Source organism: Phalaenopsis equestris, unplaced genomic scaffold (genome assembly GCF_001263595.1).
Source record: "Phalaenopsis equestris unplaced genomic scaffold, ASM126359v1 Scaffold000002, whole genome shotgun sequence".
NCBI classification, from domain to species: domain Eukaryota; kingdom Viridiplantae; phylum Streptophyta; class Magnoliopsida; order Asparagales; family Orchidaceae; genus Phalaenopsis; species Phalaenopsis equestris.
The window spans coordinates 5,674,730-5,695,379 of NW_018164444.1; the positions used below are offsets into that span (position 1 = coordinate 5,674,730).

At 34.6% G+C, this 20,650-nt stretch overlaps 1 pseudogene; it reads left to right on the plus strand.

Moving 5' to 3' along the window:
* The first annotated feature begins 5,288 nt into the window (after window positions 1–5,288).
* LOC110032406 lies at window positions 5,289–6,479 on the plus strand (annotated as a pseudogene).
* The last annotated feature ends 14,171 nt before the right edge of the window (window positions 6,480–20,650 follow it).

Consider the following 20,650-nt stretch of genomic DNA (forward strand, 5'->3'; position numbering starts at 1 on the left):
TCTACATCATCATCAGGACACAATATTCTCTTCGTCTAAATATCAAATTATTATTATTATTATTATTATTATTATTATTTTAAATAAGATAAGCGCTCAGATCAATAATTACAATTCTTCGAATTTGCTTCCAACTAATATAATAAACATTATAGTAAACATAAAATTATTTAAATTTGAAGTATAAATTTAAACATGATTGGATTTTATTTGAGAAAGTGAATACAATAAGTTTTTGTCTGAAATTTAATTCTTATTTTTAAATCATCTTAAAAAAATAATAATAAAGAAAATGGGTGGTAAATTTTAATTTTATGGATTATGAAATTATTTATTAATATGATATCAAAAGCTTTATTGGATTCAAGGTGAGTTTTGATGCAAATTAATTTGAAAATTTTAAAATTAGCTTGAGATTGAATGATTCTCTCTTTTATTTTATAAATATGTAGTTGGAGCAACCATTATTAATAATCAATTTCTATGATCACAAAATTGTACAATTCAAACAAAATTTTGACTATGAACAAAGGCAAATTAAATTGCAAACTTAGACAACTTAAATTGTATATCTTTTTCTCCTATCTTGGAGCTTAGATCACGTGCCCCCTAGGTTTGACGGGTGCTCTTGTTGCCAACTCTATAGAGGCAATGCTTGTTGGAACAACCCCTCGGCCTCTCTTATATGCAAGTGATATGGTAGTCCGCAATTGCACTCATATGGATGCCCCATTACACCCGCGATCTTAACATTAACACAAATCAATGTTGTTAATGATAATGTCTATCATAGCTAATAATGCTGATTTTCATCATCCTTGATAAGATTGATGTTCATGATTAACATTAATGCATATCCTATTTTCATCAAAACGATTGATTTTTATCATCGAAACCAAAATCAATCAATATCTATCAAGATTAATATTCATCGTTCACATCAAACATGAGACCTATTTTCACAGATAATGTTGATGCCTATCTTTGTCAACAATCTTGATATCCATTACTGCTTAAAAGACCAACACACATTATCAATGATAATGTTGATGCTTGTTGTCGCTACCAAAGCTCATTAAGTCCATCTTATATAATGTTGAAATTCATTATCCTAACTATCAATATCTTCTCTCAAAAGTAGATAAGTTAATCACAAAATTGATCGTCTCTTGTTGATAATTCTAATGTTGAAAGAATCTTCTTATTCTACCACTAAAGCCATCTTCCATAATTATATTTAGTAAATTTTATCAAAACATTCTTTAGTTAGAAGAAAGTGCACAATTTGTTATAAATTACTGACACTAATAAAATTATTTAACTAAGCTAAGTCTAATTGTTTTTATCTTTCTATATTTTTAATGTAAAAATTAGTATCTCTATGAATTGCTTTTAACTCATGTATTTGTGTGTGTAAAATTTTAATTTATTTAATGCTAAAATAAGAAACCTAAGGACATATGTGAATATCCCAATCTTCAAAATTTTGCACAATTTCTATAAAATTATCTTTGGTTAGGGGGGCTCTAGTTATAATATCAAAATGCTATACACATCAAATCTCTCGCATGATTAGATTGGGATCTCACAATCATTAATTGATTATTGATCATATAGGAAGTAATTTGAGTTTAGGGAAACCTTACTAAGAACTTGAAAGAATGTTCACATTAACATTCCGGGCATGATAATAATCAACCAACTCATTCTCCTACAAAATATTGTACATTGAAGGAGACGATGTGCTGCTCCTTAAGACCTGTTTGGGGCAGTTGAAGTTGTTTGAAGAAGCAGCTGTGAAACTGTTACAAAAAAAAATAAATTTTCAAAAAAGCTAAGGTGGCTATTACAAATTTATTTTATTTTAAAAAAATCAGACCACAACTTTTTGGTAGCCACCACGTTTTAGCAGCCGAGATTGAAAAAATAGCTTTCTACCACAGAAATTTCTAAAAGCAACAAGAAAAAAATTCCCCAAATAGAACTGTAGTGGCAGTCTGAAAAGCAAAACAGGCAGAAAGCAGTCTCATAAGACGCCCCTCAAGCTTTTCTAAGATGCTCTGAATGTTGCATGAATTTTAGTTGTAGGGCGATATTGCGTCACCTCTAAGCTTATGTATGATAATGATTAATGCCTTTGAGATTACATAAAATCATCCAAATTTGTTCTAATTTTAAATTTTTTTGTTATTGAAGTAAGATATTCAAGATCCTAACAACATTTGTTGTCCACATTAGAATAAACCGAATACAACCACATGAATAATAAAGTAATCTTTACTCCCCTTTAATATATTATGATAATTTATCTCTATACAGGGATTTTAATAAGTACATCATTCAATATCATGTCATTTTAATATGTACATCGTCCAATATCTTTGTGCAATAATTATGTTTCTTTTGAGATTTTTATATGAATAAACATCACCTACATTATGAGACTTAGACATCCTGATAATTTTAAATGAAAGGAGAGTCCATATACCGCTTTATCTTTTGAAGACTTTTCAATTAAGATTATTTGCAACAATAACTTCTCTTTGAGGCTTCATTATTATATGTCTTTTATAATTTTTTTCATCTTTCAAAGCATAACCAAACTTACGATAAGATTCCATGAGAAATCCTTTGGAGAGTTCTAGAGAAGAAATGTGTTGATATGACTTATATTCAAGTCATCAAAGATATGTATACTAGAGTTGTTACTTGTGCTCAAACAACAGGTGGATTGACCAAATATTTTCTTGTTTCAGTTGGATTACATTATGGGATCGGCTTTAAGCCCATATCTTTTTGCTTTAGTTATGGATGTTTTTGTTATGGATGTTTTTACTGGGTTTTTACTGGACATTTACAGAAGAATGTATCTTGGTGTATGCTTTTCGGTTATGATATCCTTCTTGTGGATAAGACTTGAGAAAGAGCTCAGGCAAAACTTGAATTATGGAGGTCTGCTTTGGAGTCTAAAGGCCATCATTTGAGTAGAACTAAAATTAAACACATGGAAGTAATTATTAGTAGTAGCTTTAGTGACAGAATTGTAACTATGGGTGATCAAATTATTAAAAGATGTGAACATTTTAGATATCTTGGGTATATTGTTCAAAATGATGATGATATAGATGGGGATGTTATTAGTAGAACTCAAGTTGGTTGGTTGAAGTGAAGGAATGCTTCGGGCCTATTGTGTGTTGAAGAAGTACTGCTTAAACTAAAAAGAAAATTCTATAAGATGGCGGTGAGACCTACAAGGCTCTATAGTGCAGAATGTTGGCCTTTAAAAGAGTAGCATAAAATAATGTTAAGTGTTGTCGAGATGAGAATGCTTAGGTGTATGGGTAGCTTCACACTTAGAGACAAAATGTTAAATGAATATACTCGTGATAGGATTGGTGTAGCTCTAGTGGAGGACAAAATTAGAGAGTCATTTTAGATGGTTTAGTCACATTAAATGTCGACCATCTGATGATCCTGTTAGGAGAGTACATGTTATAGATTCGACTTATGTTAAGAAAAGCAGGGACATATCAAGAAAGATTTGGGCATATTTTATACAAAATGATCTTAACTTATTATAATTAAATGAAAATATGCACTCAAAAAAAGCAATGGAGAAAAAGGATTCATGTAGCCTACCCCACTTAACGGATAAATGTTTGTTGTTGTTGTTGTATAGTGTAATCAAGCTTCTAAGATTGTAATAATATTTTATTAATAAAATAGGCACAAGTTAAGTTATTAGGTGTGTTGCTCCATAAACATAACTTTTGATAAAAGAGGTCAAGAAAAATTAATCAAAATTTTTTGAACTATTTTAAGTTAGCTTTCAAATATTTATTTGATTATTTTACTTGTGATCAATTAGGCTAAATTTAATTATTCTTGGGATCAATTTTAGATTGATTATAATGCAACATTTGGCCTATGTTCTTGGAATCAAAAGTGAAAATAGTTTATCCATACAATGTTGCTGCTCATTTAAAGTCATGGTCATGACTATGACCAAAAGAAAAACTTTAGGAAAGAATTGTGCATAGAGTTGATATTAAATTGATTTAATTATGAAATTTATGATATATAACGACTGCCTTGAAAATTAGTTGCTAGTACGATTTCCTTTGATAAATAGAAAGATAGTGAAGAAAGAAAGAAATTCAATTACAACCATGTACATGAATTTAATATAAATGATGTTTTATGGTGGTAACTACAATTGTTGTCAATCTTAGTTTGCTTCCCCTTAAACAAATGCTTTCATGGATGCTAGGAAAAGTATTTATTCAATTACAATCGTGCTTAGCATATTGATAGGACCATCTTTACTGCCAATATTAATCTATCACCATTACTTTTACCATTCTTCTCTCCATGGAGTAATTTTTCTTATATATTTTTCTTTTCTCAAAACAAGCTCAGTCTAACAAGAATCTTTTCCTGTACTCAAACAAAATGAAGTTCTTTAGCAAATCTCTGAGTTAATAAGTGATATGATGAAATTGTTACAAAATCTTTGTGCACTCTCTCTCTTATTTTCTCATTGCCTCTCAAGAGAGTAACCTCCATGTACAGTAGTTCCTACATTAACACTTCATAGACTTTTGATGCATGCACTCTTTACCCTACCTTATAGATGTCTCCAAACCACAAGTATATCTCTTATAAGTATGACTAAAGATGTAAAGAAAAAACTTTTTGTATTTAAAAGTCTAATATGGAAGAGTTGTGCTGAACAAAATAGTACCTCTTTAAGATTGATGAGGAGGGTTCAAACCGATATGACAGTAAGCGTTCGTGCAGAAGTGATTTAAACTTGTACGATGTGTATAAATTTCAAAGATATATAGTATTTAATTTATTGAAATCATTGATAGGAAATAGTCAAAGTAAATGTGTTAGTTCCATTAGCTCGATGAATTTCTCTAACATGAACCTGAATCCTTGTGTTTTTTATTTAAATATATAGTATTTAAAGTTACTTTGATTCATCATGTTGAGACATTTGATTAGCATTCAAATTGATATAATGAGCCATATATTTATTTACAAAAGATTTTCCAAATTTTAGTTTTCCTTTTGTCCAACAAATAATAAATTACAGATTCATTTATGTTTATGTAAACAATTCATATTTATTTGACTTGGCAATAAATATTTCAGTGTTAAGAATAATAGTAAAATTTGAGGGTTAGATATGTAAATATATAAGAGTTGTGTGGCATACATGCAAATGTCCTAAAATAATAACTGCACGCTGTTTGGTGTTCCATCGTCGCCACGAGCGGCTCTGAACATCCGAGGAATCCTTTGGACGCCCGAGTAGATCGGCTCCCCTGCAGACGAACCATACGTTATCCTGAGCCTAAGGAAAGACTTTAAGCTAAACTACACCGCCAAATGCTTATATTAATAGGGCGCCGAGCAGAAATGGGGACAGATAGCAAGAAATCATCGGCCATGGCGGAGGAGGGCACCGCTACGATAAGCTCACCTTCTTCCTCCATCCTCAAAACCAACTCCCCTTTCTCCTCCTCGTTCCGCTTCATTCGCTTCTCAGACCAGTCGAATCCCTCTCCGACTCCCGGAAATCAGCTTGAGCTCGATGAATGCGACGTATTCTGGCCGACGGATGTTTACTCCGATCGCTCATCTGGCGGTGGAGACTCGCCGATCTCCAATAGGTCAGTATCCGGCGAGATTGACTCCAGCCATCGGCGGCCCCCTTTCCGACAGGGGAGATTTGGGCTCTCTGCTGCCCTAGCCGAAGATAATGGGCCGCCGGTGCAGAAACGGCTGTCGTCGATCAACGTGCCAGCAGGTAGACCGGCGGCGGGAGGAATGAGTAAGATATTGCATCAATCGGCGCCTGTGAATGTGCCGGTGTGGCCGAAGGGGCTCAGGAAACCTGTAGGAGCGTTGATGGAGGTGGATGAAGGAGATGCGGAGGATGAGGTCGAGGATGAGATGCTACCGCCGCACTTGATCGTTGCGCGATCTCAAGTGATGACGTTCTCTGTGTTCGAGGGAGTGGGAAGAACCCTAAAGGGGAGGGATCTCCGGCGAGTGCGAAACGCCGTGTTTCAGCAGACGGGATTCCTTGATTAATCCGATCTATCAAGCTGTAAAGCTATTTCGCTTGATGGATTGCTGTTTTTCTTTTATTCTTATTATTATGTGGGAGAAAATAACGAAGCCGCGGCTCTGGTATGTATGATTTTTCTCCTGCTATCCATTTTTTCTTCCTCCTTTTTATTTTTTTTGAAGCTATGTGTTGCAAGTTTGTATACTGACTGGGTCGATGGATCTGTCAATCTTGGATTTTTGAAGGAAACAGTTTTCCGATATCTATATGTATATGTTGTTAAGGAGGGGATGATTTGGAGGCAGTGATCCTATATTTTTATTTTTTATGCTCTTTGTTTACTACTGATGTTTATGAAGATATTTGTGGTAATGAAATTCTTATTTCTTTAAAGATATATTGCTGGAGCTTTGTTTATTTGCTATGCTGTGCAGCAGAGTGATTTGTACTCATTAAATGTAGCTGACGAGTAGTACTTGTTCTGAAATCTTTCTCTGCTCCTACAGAATTCTGCAATTGACATATACTTAGCTGCTGTTTATTGAATTTCTAAGAAGCTACGAAAGTTTTGAATAATTTGGAACAGTCCATAAGAAAAGGAGTTAAAGCTAAGGATTCTGCCTTGATTTTAGATATTAAAAAATTGAAATATTCTGTGAGAAGTTATTATAGAAGGTAACAAAATCAGTAAAACGAAGAAAAACACTTGTTCATTTATTGAGCATTGGACTAACTACTGATGAAAGACTTCAAAACTGTTGCAGAATTGTTTATAGTTTGAATCAGGCATCACAGAAATTGTGGTTTTTTTATTGTCTTGTTGTTCTTGAGGATGAGCTTTTAGGTTTCTAGAGCGATTTATGTTTTTTCTTCAGCAAAGTGTGGTTTATGTTTCTTTAGTTTGGGACATGATTTTATGATGGTGGGACTAATGGGAAATGCTTTATTGAAAGTTGAAATGCATCTCTGAATTAGACTTACTTCACCACAACTGGAATTTTGGAATATTAATGAAATGAGTGCCATATGGCCCACAAAAAAATGATCTTTTGCCACAAATTTTTCCTTCTTATTGGATCTCGGATTGTCTTTTATGGACGCATCTTGAGAGTTGAGAGTCAAGTGAAGGAGAAAATACGATAAATAAAGAATTACTGCGGAAAGAATCAGGGTAGACTTAATTGCCTCATCTGATCGTCTTTGTGTCTCTTATTTATAAAAATGTGTTTTGTATAATTACAGAAATGATGGAATAGTTATGGAAATCGTTCTTAATATGATTAATGCTTTCTTAAATGGTATGGATTTCATTCCATATATGTGTTACAATTTGCATTTTGATATGACAGTATTTGGTTGGTCGTTTCGCTAGATTGTTGTTGATTAGGTGATCAATTGGGTGACGATCTTGTCTTGTGTTTGATCAACTGAGACATTCAGTCAGACGAAGATCTCGTCCGCCGTTGCAAGAGCAGGTCGATCGTTCAATCGCAATCAGGGGTTTCTGTCTGCGATTCTGTCGGTTGGTTAGTCGACTGATGAGTCGATTTGTTTTGTCGGGTGAATCATGACTCACTTATCATTTTGACTCAACTCTTATAGGGCCTACGTATCATCTACCTGATTGATTCGTCGCCTCGGGCGGATACCTCTATTAGTAAGGTCTTAAACAGGTCTTGTTGCTACCTGTGTGAGATATTTGATGAGACTTGCTGTCAGGATGAATTACGCCACGCCTTTGGTAGATTTTATCGGACGATAGACCATCTCCAGGGCTTTAACCTGTCCCTGGTTTAGAGATGCGACTTCACCTGCTTTACGGTGACTTGTCAATTGATTGTTTATCCTTGGGGGAAGCTCTTTGTTTTTTATTGTTCGTTCTCTTTGAGATTCGTGTCGATAGCTATAGTGCATACATATTAGTTCCCCGAATTTTCTCTCTTTGGTGACAACGCCGTCCTCCGTTGCCACAACCGCCCTCATCTACCCCCACTCGTGGTCACTCGCCGCAGCCTCCCATTGCCGCCTCTGACCTCTGGCCCCCACCACCCACTGTCGAGTCGTCATTATCGTCGCCTATGTCATCTAAGTCGCCGCATCTGTCATCGTCGTCGCTGCAACCGTCATCATCGTCAACACCGGCGACTTCGCCGCTGCAGCCTATCGCTTGTCAGTAGTCGCCCGTTGCCTTATCAGTTGTCGTGCTTGCCGCTGCTGTTGCAATCTCGCCCACTGCCACCGCTTGCCTGATGTTAATCGTTCGCTGCTATTCCGGTTGACTGCCCGCCCGCCCGCCACCGGCCCTCACACGCCTAGCCACCGTCGCTGGCTCCCACCAATTGTCGCCGCCAGCCAGTCGTCCACGCTCGCCACCTGTTGTTGCCTTATGTTGTCACAACCAGCCCCCACCAGTGGCACCCGCTGCTCGCCGCTCCTCGTCGCCCGTCTGTCGTAGCTCGCCGCCCGTCGCCCATTCGTCCACAAGTAATGCTTCGTGTTGGGGGGAGCAATACTTCGTATATATCATGGGCGGTAGAGCTTAATACTAAAGCACACATTGACCTAACAATTTTATAGAAAAATATATGTTTTTTCTTTAATATTTTTTTGTTTTAAAGAAATATAAATCATAACAGTATCAAACACGTTTTTTAAAATTAAAAAATTAAAAACAAAATAAAACAAAATAAAATAGAACAAGCTAAAAGCAAAAGAGCAAAAACAATAAACAGACTCTAAGCAATCATTTAGGGTCATCTATTTTAAATCCCCACATCAAAATACTATTTTTATTTTAAATTATTAAGAATATTTGTTATTAGGGGTGTGAAGGAGCTGAGCTTGAGCAGGTTAAAAGCTTGTTCGAATTTTTTAATTGTTCGTGTTCGATTTTTGTTCGGAATGGCTGATAATTAACACATTTGTATTCAGCTCGATTAAATCTTGTTTCATTAAATTGGCTCTTGTTAACTATTTAATGAGCCAACTCAAATTTAAACTAAATATATAAAAAACTTATTTAATCATTTACAAGCAACTTAAGAGGAATAGCACTCTTCCAAGAATTTATGGAGTTTCTCAGTTTAGACAGTTTCCAGGGTGTGGGACTAATATAGAGCAGGAATATTTACATACATACCACCCATGGTATATTTATTTACACAAGGGACTCGATTATATTAATATGAAATTGTTTTTGGGACATCTTTGTAGGTACCAACCAAATTTTATGTATTTATACACCTAACATCTAAACTTGTAGATTTTATAATTATATCAGCCAAATAATATTTAAAAGTAATTAAATTTAGCATTTTTTAAATACATAAAAAAAAAATTTAATATAAAAAAGTAAATAAATATTATTATTTAATTATTTAATTATTTGGTTGAATAAATAACATAAAGGCAAAATGTTAGTTAAGGGATATGAGAGGAGGAGAGAGTGCGTGGCGTCAATATGTTCCAGAAGCCTTATCTCTCTCTCTCTTGAAAAATTATTGCATATGGACAGACGGTATATGGAGAGATGCATGCGTCGTCCGATCTCCACTACTGATCAGAATTTTCATCAATTTTTTTTTAATAGGGACCCACATAAATACAACTTTGATATGATCAACGGTAGAGATCGGACGGCGCATACGCTGTCCATAACCCCCTCTCTCTCTCTCTCTCTCTCTCTCTCTCTCTCTCTCTCTCTCTCTCTCTCTCTCTCTCTCTCTCTCTCTCTCTCTCTCTCTCTCTCACACGTGTTGTGCCGGAGAAGGCTTACTAGAATGGATACTGAAATGCATCCAATTCTAATCTGGCGGTTGGTCCTTGGTGCTATAATAACGATCAATTCCAACCTCAGATAACTCAATTATAGAGGGAAAGCCAAACAAGAGAATCCTTTCAATTCAAAGAGATGAAATAGTTGCAGTCCAGACCAAGCAAAATGACAAATTCAGATATATATTACTCTTTTCTCAACTCATTGTGTCAGAGTTTCAAATATAACGAGTCTGTATTGATTAAAGTGTGCTTTGAGTACAGAGAGCTTCCAATGCCCAGAAAAGCCTGAGAAATTTACCTACATACCATACAATTCTTATGTGTTTACATATCTAACTCCTATTATTGGATATTTACACTTATAACACATTGGTGTCAGAAACCTATGCAAGTAAAGATGTATTTCACTTTTTAAAATATAATGAGAGCGGTAATTTTGATGCTTATGTTAAAAGATTCAAGTGATATACATGTAAATATGAATATTTAGCTGATGGGTATGTAAATACATAAGAATTGTGGGTTATGGATGTAAAAGCCCTGTAAAGCTTACAACTAATGGACAAAGTTTTGACTGTAAAGAAAATTCCTTGTGGATAAAGATGAACAAATCTTGCTTTCTTCCTCTATGATATAGCCAAAACAATATTAGGAATAAATATATTATTATTATTATTATTTACATTGGTTGTAGGTGGTCAATCACTCATGATCATCAGGAATCAAATTGTTGTCAAACTTTTGAATGGTAATGTTTTGCAAATACATATTTCTGTGAGGTTGAAGACAAAAAGACTTGGTTTCTTTTTGGACAAACAAAAGGAACCTCACTACTGGAGGTCCCATGTGGATCAGGAGAACAACAATATTTAAATTCTTCTTTGTTAAAAGAGTAAGAAGTAACAATGTCAAGTTAGGGTATAAAAACTAAAGGTGGTTCGATATTAGAATGAGCTATACAAAATTTTAATGCTTATTGAAGATAATTAAAGCAGAGGCAAAAATTTAACATCATCATGTTACAATCTCTCTTTAATAAATAGAGAAATTATTTTATGAATAGAAGAGGTTAACAGAATTGACATGATTGATATGATAATTTATTATTCAATACTACTATTACTCTCTCTCTATCTTTCTCCCCTTCTCCCCTAACTAGGTTTTATCCTTTGGTGTATGATTCATGAATAAATCAGGATTCAACAGAGCTATACAAAATTTTAATGTTTATTGAAGATAATGAAAGGTCCTTGTTGCAAATAATGCCAAAAGAATGATTGTATTTGCATAAAAATTTAGTTTAAAATATAAAAAATAGTCAATAAAATTTTTGGATCATAATTAAAACTTACACACTAATAATAATTGATCCAACTATAATCAACAGATTAGTTAAATAGCCAACAAGAATTAGTTTCTCTACCAAACATAGTACTAATTCAAAAACCCGCAAACAAATAAAATTCCTGCATACGCTATTTACTGCAAACTAATAATTACATCAGTCAAAAACAGTTAAAGATAAAAAATATACAAGTAGTTTTATTATAAATTACTTGTATTAATTCTCTAACTTGATTTTTAATTACAATAAAAAGGTTGTGCATAAAAGAGATTGCCCTATTACAACACCTTATGCACACATACTCAATCAGCTAGTTTCTAATCCACTTCTTCGAAGTTATGAAAATCTCCAGCACATCGCTCTTGTGCTTAATGTTATACACCCAAACATATTTGGAGGAATCTTTGATAAAAGAGACAAAATATCTCCACTTGTCGAAAGATGCCATCTTCGTCTGATCCCAAACATCTATGTAAAAATACTTTAGCATACTCTTTGGACAGTAGCTGATAGTACCAATGTACTATGGATGACAGTACCAAAGGATACACGTGTTTTATTGTCAGACACAGTGTTCACAGAAGTCAACCTCATAGGTGTTTGCTCTTTTGATCAATTCTTGCTTCATCAAAGCCCGATGTGAAGCATTTCCAACATGACCTGGTTGTATATGTCATAATGTGATGGCATCAAAAGAATCATCAATAATAGTTGCAGTTTCGGTCATTGTACTATCTTGAAGGTAGTGAAGGTTGTGATGGCGAACTACCTTCATAAAAATAAGTGTTTTACTACATACTCTCAAAACTCCTATCTTAATAATTAACTTGGCCTCTACGGCCCCAACTGAAAGCAAATTTTTTCTGGATATTTGAAATATGTCTAATTTTGATAAGCTCCCTAACAATATAATCGTGTATTCTAATAAAAATGTTGCCAACACTAATAGTACAACAAGCTTTATCCTTGCCCATAGTCATTGCACCACTGTCTAGTTCTTTTACATATAGAATCACTCTCGATTGGGACAAATGTAATAGGCAGCACATGTGTCTAGAATCCAATATGAATCAACTATATATAAACTATAAGAAACTGCAAATAACGAGACATCTGAATCTGCCTCATCACCCCTCTACAATAAGATTTGTTTTCACCGCAAAGAAAACTTCATTTTCCTTCTTCAGCTTCAAGCAATCATTCTTCTAATGGCCAATCTTCAAACAAAAAAATACAATGATTTTTTCAAAGATAACTTCCATGAGATTTGTCTATCTTTTGAGAAGTATCATCGTTGCCACCATTCTTTGCTCAATTCTTCTTCATCTCAGATTTGTCATGTTGAATTGTACGTGCCTCAATTAAATCCATCTTTATGGACTCTTTGTATATTCGACGGAACTTGTGGTTCAACAACATCGTCGTCGCCTTGCCATAATTAAAGACCTTTCTATGAATGAGTCTCATCATGAAGTTTCCATGGCAATTGGAGTAAATTCAATAGAAGAAGTGTCTTATATTCATCTTGAACCTCCTCATCCAAATTTAACATATCTATAAAAAACTTTATAAAATCAATCAAGTGATCATCAATAATAACCCCACATCTCATCTGAAACCTATAAAGTCGGCGCTTCATATAGAAATGATTCTCCAAGTTCTACATAAGATATTTATTTTCCAACATCTTCCACAATTTTTCTATAGAGATCTCATGAGATTGCAATTTCGGATCAACTCGCAAGCCACTTTGTTTCATCTTCAATAAATCTCTTCTGACATCTCTCAAAAACATTCATCACTATTAAGAATTCATCTCTATTCAAAGAGCACAACACATCCATCACTTCACATTGTCACATGTTGAAGTTTTGTTTGTCATGAAATTTCATCACTTTGATCTTAACGCGATGTGTAACCACCAGATGAATCAACGTATTTTCCATCGTCATGGTGGATGTTGAAGCGCCACACAACATGCTATTATCCATGGCCCCACTAGATATTGTAGCCCAACTAACTCCAATCTCTATGTCTTGCATCCACAACTTAGTCGGAATCACAGCAGCTCGTCGCCAGAATTGCCGATCCTTCTTTGATACCAATTATTATACAAAACAATGTAGAAAACAAATTCACGCAACAAAAAAACAACCAAACACAATGCGAGTTGCATGGTTCAACACAAATCCGCCTACGTTCACAAGGAGTGGTTATTCCACCATCAACAGAGGGGGGAGAAAATGAAAAATTGGCCTAATTATGGATACAACTTAACACACATGAATCATCCATAATCACTCATATAAATAAATGATTATGGTATACAAATTAAGGATATTTCAAATATATATCGCATATTTAGATCTCCTCTAGCTTGCATTAACTCCTAAGAGCCAAACTAATTGCTTCAAAACTTTTCATTTAAAAGAAAAAACCCAGAAGCTTCCCAAGATAATTGTTTTTAGATACACACAATTACAGTAATTTTCTTAGGTTCGCCCCACCCTCATTTCCAGATCATTATAAACACTCTTTAAGGTAGATTCACGCTTAATTTGCAACCTCTTTTAAGCTAAATACAGTAATTTGGCACAACAACAACAACAACAACAAAGCCTAAATCTCACTACGTGGGGTCGGCTACATGAATCCTTTTTCTCCAATGCGTCCTATTTAGTGTCATATTTTCATTTAGTTCTAGTACATTAAAATCATTTTTAATACAATAAGCCCAAGTTTTCCTAGGTCTACCTCTGCCTTTCTTAACACAAGTCGAATTTAAAACATCTACTCTCCTAATCGGGTCATCTAATGGTCGAAGTTTAATATGACCAAACCATCTAAATACAGTAATTTGGCACGCTTATGATATATATCATCCACATAAATTAATAAACAAAACTTACTTGCATTTGACAATATTTCAATGTATCGATACACTAGTACCACTATTGACAAATCTGTTTTAATCCAAACAAATTTTTTAAGAAAAAAACCTATTTTTCTTTATTAGGACCGGTGAAACCCTAGCTATGAGACATTGAATTATCTCTTTACTTCATAATGCAATAAAAATGATTTCACATCAAGCTGCTAAAAGTCCTAATCAAAGGTGTATGTTTGATATCATGAGAGGAGATTTCAATGTAATCCACATTTTCCTTCTAAGTCTTACTCGTACCAATCATTCAACAAATACTAGCAGCTATTTGAATTCTTAACTGGAAAAATTTATCATATTTAGTTTAAAATAAATTGTGGGGGGTATGATGAGAACTAGATCATTATCCCATATTTTTGTTATCCCAAGTTATTATGGATCTCGGTCTACTTAATTAGAGGAGTTAGACAACCAAACTTGATAGAAGAATATTTGTCAACAATTATGAGTTACTTTGTCCAAGAAGATCGTGTAAACTTGAGATGAATATTTCTTAAAGAGAAAAATCTATGCAAATGTTAGCTAATAGAGAACTTTATTCTATCAAGTATACCCTAAGATTCATAACTCGAAGGAACAAAAATTTATCGGGAAATATATGACTCACAGTCATGATCATAATATAGTATAGCTATTGAGCCAAATCACCCCATTAGAAGGTTCTGGAAGTAACTGCTATATGCAGGATCGTTAAACCAAATAAACGGATAGAGTACTTGAATCACATCCAGACTAGCACATATTGTCTTAGTTTGAATATAACAATATACATTAGCTCCATGAGAGCTTGATTAACATCAAACTTGTCATTCCTAACAAACAATTACGAAGGACATATAAAGTTTGCTCTAGGATTTAACGGTAAAATTCAATTTGAATATTTAATATTTTGTTGTTTAAAACATTAGTTTTGCTGATAAACCCCACTAGTTAAGAATTTTATTTAATATGATCATCATTGAGGTGCTTATTTGAAACCCCTTATTGTTGTTTAAAACATTAGTTAAGAATTTTATTTAATATTTAATAGGATTTAACTAGTGCTGATAAACCCCACTAGTTAAGAATTCTGGAATCCCTTGAACCCCGAATTTCCTCCTCTTCCTTAGCGAATCTCCTTCTCTTCCCCAACCCTCGCCCTCCTCCTTTTCCCGAGCAAAGATCTCCCCTCATCTCCTCCTCTTCCCCAACCCCAACCCTGTTTTATGATCACTCTGTTTTATGATCACTCTTGCTCCCAGCCGAATGGTGCTCGGGGAGCATCCCCTGCTCCTCCAGTCATGAATGTGATGCAGAAACCTGAAGGGTTCCCACAACTAGATCCTCATGCAGGGGCTGGAGTTATTGCAGTGAAATATGCATAGCCTCTGTCCTTATTTATCAATAGATAGCTTAAGTTTGTGAAGCGTGATGCATATTCCTGATCCTTGCAGTAATTTCAGCCTCAAGCAACTGCTCTTCCAGCACCACTTACTGTTTGGATGGTTAATGCATCAAATGCTACTCCAATGCCACATCCAGCAATGTCGGCCAGTCCCTTTGTCCTAGCTGCACCACCCAATTCAGGTACTTAAATGTTTCCATCATTCATTTTTCAAAAGCTAGACCTTCTATTATTATGAATTGAACTTTATTTGACATATATTTAGTCATGTTTGTCCTTGACAGACCTCCCAATTCACAAACATAAAGATTTTAAACCTATTCTTAAAGGCTTTCTATTTGTTCTCTAAATTGAAAAAAAAAAAGAAAAAAAATCATATTTTGCTATGTTTACTTTACCTATCTTAAATATGAATGTGGTTAGATATACTGTTAAGATTAAGTATTGTAGATCTTATATATACATGCACTTCATTTTGCATGAATGCACATACAAATTATATAGCTTAGCTTTTTTTGGTAACCTTTGTACATACAGAATTAGACAACAACATCCTATCACAATATATTTACTTAACAATTTTTCATTCACTATTTTAGCTGCTCTGTTGAAGCATCCTGTTGGAAATCCACATATGGATTATCACTCTGCAGATTCAGAACAGATTCAAAACATGTTCATAAAAGGCCACGTCTTATGGGAACATCTAAAGAGGTAATGAATGCCTAAAAAATGACCTTATTGGTAATGAATGCTTTTGTAGGCTTCTTTACCTACTACAAACTTACCAGTTGCATATGCTGGCATTTCTAGAAATCACCACATTATTGATGAGTTGCCCAAGAATGTTGTTGTAACTTCAAATCTAGATTCTAGTGTAACGAGCATGGAATTCCATCCTTCTCAACCAACATTTGTTCCAGGTAATTTTCATATTTACTCAAGCAACTGCTCTTCCAACAACACTTACTGGTTGGATGGCCAATGCATCAAATACTACTCCAAGGCAAGAGCGATCCATCGCCTTCATGTTAAAAAAAATATCTTCATTATTTTACTTGTAATTTTATTAGTTTTACTCTATTTTTTAATAATTTTGGTACTCACTATTAGGTGAGTGGTGTACTGAACTTTTGTTATATTTTGAAATGAATTTTTGCTACTGAAATATTAAATAGATAGGTGCCATAGTTCTGATACAAACAAATTTAGCAAACAGGGGTAGACTGGTCTTTTTTTTTTTTTGAAACAACAGCCCAACAACTGTTTTCGCACAGCTACAACAAGCAGACAGTCAGCTTCCCTGCAGCAGCTTTCCCGCAGCAGATTCCTGCGGCAGCGCAGCAGCAGCTAAAAAGCTGAGAAACTGCAGCTGCACCAAACACCGCATGTTTGGACGATGGTTCGGATCCGTCCACGCTCGGCGGCCCATCCCAACCATCAATCAAACATGAGATTGCCGCACATAATAGTTTACCCTCATCTAGCTTGTGATAACAACGTTGGAGTACCTTCCAATGCAGGGGCTGTCCAAAAACGAAGGGCAGCCATAGCAGACATCAAGCCTCTTCCACCTTCAACGTTCATGCTAGATGCGATGGCAACTATTGACGAACAGAATAGAATCCACCTTTCTTCAACCCTTCATTTGCTACCTTAATAGTTAAAAAGCATTCCAGCAGCTAATTATAAGTCCAAATTTTTCGGTTTTTATAACCAACAATTTGTCCCGATATCCTTCATATCCTGTCTCAATGATCTCCACCCGACTGCCCTCCTTGAAGATCACACCAGCGACATAACATCTTCCAAAAAAATTTGGCCCTCTTTAGTTTTCAGCACAGGAACACCATCATCCGAACATACCTCAACCTTAAGACATTGCCTCCAACTTCAATTGGATTTTAGAAATTGAAGTAATGGTTTCGTAAACCCTAGACTCACCAAGTCAAGCGATGACTCCTTTGCACACCACAGGCCTCACAGATGCTTTCGCGAGCCATGTTAACCTCGCTCCTATGCCGTGGAGGGCTTCGGGGTTTGTGTAAGAGAGGAAACAGAGAGTGGGACTGGAGGATGCGGAAAGAGACTGCTCTGGAGCAGGGTCGTGTGCGGCTGGTTTAGGTTTTGCTAGGTTTGCAGCATCGCGGATGTTGCCGTGATACCGATGGGAAATAGATATCTCGTTAACTTAAATAAATAAAATATTTAAAAAATAGTAAAAAAGATAAAATAAAATATTTAAAAACACTAGTTTTTAAATGTTAACAGCCTTTTTTTTTCACTCCACTTTTATTTTTTGTTTTAGTTGATACAATTTTTTGCATATTTTGTTATTTTAAATGCAAATTACTTTGTTTTAAAAATAATTAAAATCTATAAAAATCTTTTGAAAATTTTTAAAAACAATTACCTCGATCTAATATATTTTTATTTAGGTCAAAATCTAAAAAAGTATAAATAAATAACAAAAATAATCATAATGAATCCTTAAGATGTTTGTAAATAATTATTTAGTTTTAAGACCAAAAAAATAAGCATATATATATATATATATATATATATATATATATGCATCCCTTAACTTTTGTTTTGCATAGTTGTATCACTCCAAACTGCTAAAAGTTTACATATCAAACTTTAGGTGTTAGATATGTAAATAAATAAAAATTGTGTGACATGTATGTAAATGCCCTAAAAATTTTAAGTGGTGGAATGAAAAGCAGAGCCGTCAATATCAAGTTTAGTAGGAGTGTGCAAGCTAATAATTTTCAGGAAGATTTACATACACGCCACCCAATTTCTATGAATTTACATATCTAGCACCTCAAATTCAAATCTTACACATATACCAACCAAATCTTTCATATCATAAGAAAAAGATGCCACTGTTTATGTTTTAAATAGAAAATTCACTTCTTCATGCGTAGGTAAAATGATTTTCATATAAAAATTGAAGTTTAGGAATCAGATTATTTAAATACATAAAAACTAATCAGTATGTATGTGCATCTTCCTGAAGTTTCTCACAGAAGGGTAAAACTCTCCTTTCTTCCTCCTCTTTTTTTTGTGAAGGTGGTATGCATTCTATACACCTTAATGTATATATGTATTCCTCCTATATCTAGAACAGACGATAGATAACCTGCCTGCAAGCCTTCCAAGATATCCATGGCATGTACATCGGTTTCCTGCATGTAGGCCTTCCAAGTTATCCATGCCACATCTGCTTAAGCATATAATCATAGTCTCATTAAAATCATTAACAGAGAACTAGAGATATAGTTAATATGCCGCCCAAAACAATTCACTTGATCGATAAAAACTATCAACGTAAAGTTCGGTTGGATAACTTCCAGTCAAATACAAAATCACTCAAACCAAAATTTCAGTAAGTTTATAGCTGAACCCAATATCAAAAGTGATCCGATATGAGCCCAAATTAGCCCAACCATATGTGTAGCAAAAATTAATATTAAACAAAAGCATGCGGGAGGGGGTATCTTAATTTGTAAAGAATCGTAAGCAAGTATGGGAACGACAACGACAACAGAGCCTTAATCCCACTATGTGGGGTTGGCTACATGAATCCTTTTTCTCCATTGAGTCCTATTTAGTGTCATAGTTTCATTTAGTTCAAATAAATTAAGATCATTTTTTATACAATAAGCCCAAGTCTTCCTAGGTCTACCTCTGCCTTTTTTAACATAAGTCGAATCTAAAACATCTACTCTCCTAATAGAATCATCAGATGGTCGACGTTTAATGTGACCAAACCATCTAAGACGACTCTCTCTAATAAAGAATGATAAGTAATAAGAAAAAAAAGATACCTTACACTTGCTCGCCCACCAAATAGTATTGGGGCATTGACATACATACCATTCAATTCACATGTACTTAGATATGTAACATTTAAATTTTGCTATTTACATTTATACCATGCAAATCTTCCTTATTATAAACTAATATCTTAACTTAAAAGTGAAATATGCCTTTTCTTCCATAAGTTGGTATAATCGTAAAAAATCAAAGCTTGGGTGTTAGATATATCAATACATAGGAATTAAGTGTTATGTATATAAAACCTCTCTTTTAACCTTACAAGTGAATTCCAACTTGAAAGGGAGCATAGCAACGAATATTACGATCCTGGTTTGTGATTATTCTAAGTATGAGCTATGGAGAGAGGCTAGTGGAGGCAAGAAGAAAGGAAAGGCTATGGATTGGGTTCTCAGGCATAAGCCTACGACGCTCATCCCTTCTCCAATGTATTCACTGCATCTACTTCTACCGCCTAGGATGATGAGGTTTGTAGGTAGGTTGTCGCATTCACTGCAGATATTGAACCAAATTTGCTGCCCAACTCACTCAGATGAATTCTAAAATATTGGCTAAAGTGAAAATATAATTGGATTTGTTGTGGCGTCAAACAAACCTGAGAAGAAAACAACCAACATAAGATGATATTAAAGAGGAGGATGATGAGGGCACCGAGGAGGATTATGACGTTTTTTTTTTATTTCTATTTGTTTTATGAGACATGTCGAGCATGTTTTTTCTTATATGCGAATAGTTTTATTTTTAATTGAATGTATTGCCTTTATTTTTATGTTTAATTTGTGCGTTCATGCATGTGATTTTAGTTTAATAATTGCTTAGATTGGTTTTTTAGAGTGTGTGATGCATAATTGAATTTGTATCTGTGCACGATTGCAGGTTTGAAAATTATAATGAACGAAAGAAGATTATTTTTACTTTTTTCACTTGTTATCGTTTTTCGAGGTCTTTTTTACAGTTATCCAACACCGCCTCCAATCATCACTACCACACCAACACGACCACCAGTCGCGACCACAACACCACCACCGCCACCAACCACAACCAGCATACCGACACCGTCACCATCAATTGTTATTGATGCGTCGTCTAGTTCTAGCAGTACGAGCAACCGTCATCATCTCCGGGCAATGGGAACACATAAATTTTAATTTAATACTGACATCACGACTTTATATTTTTTTAATTTGATTGAGAATTAATAATATACTATTTTCAAATTTACTACCCCACACATGCCATACATTTCATTAAAGACACGATTCAGAGCAAGAACGA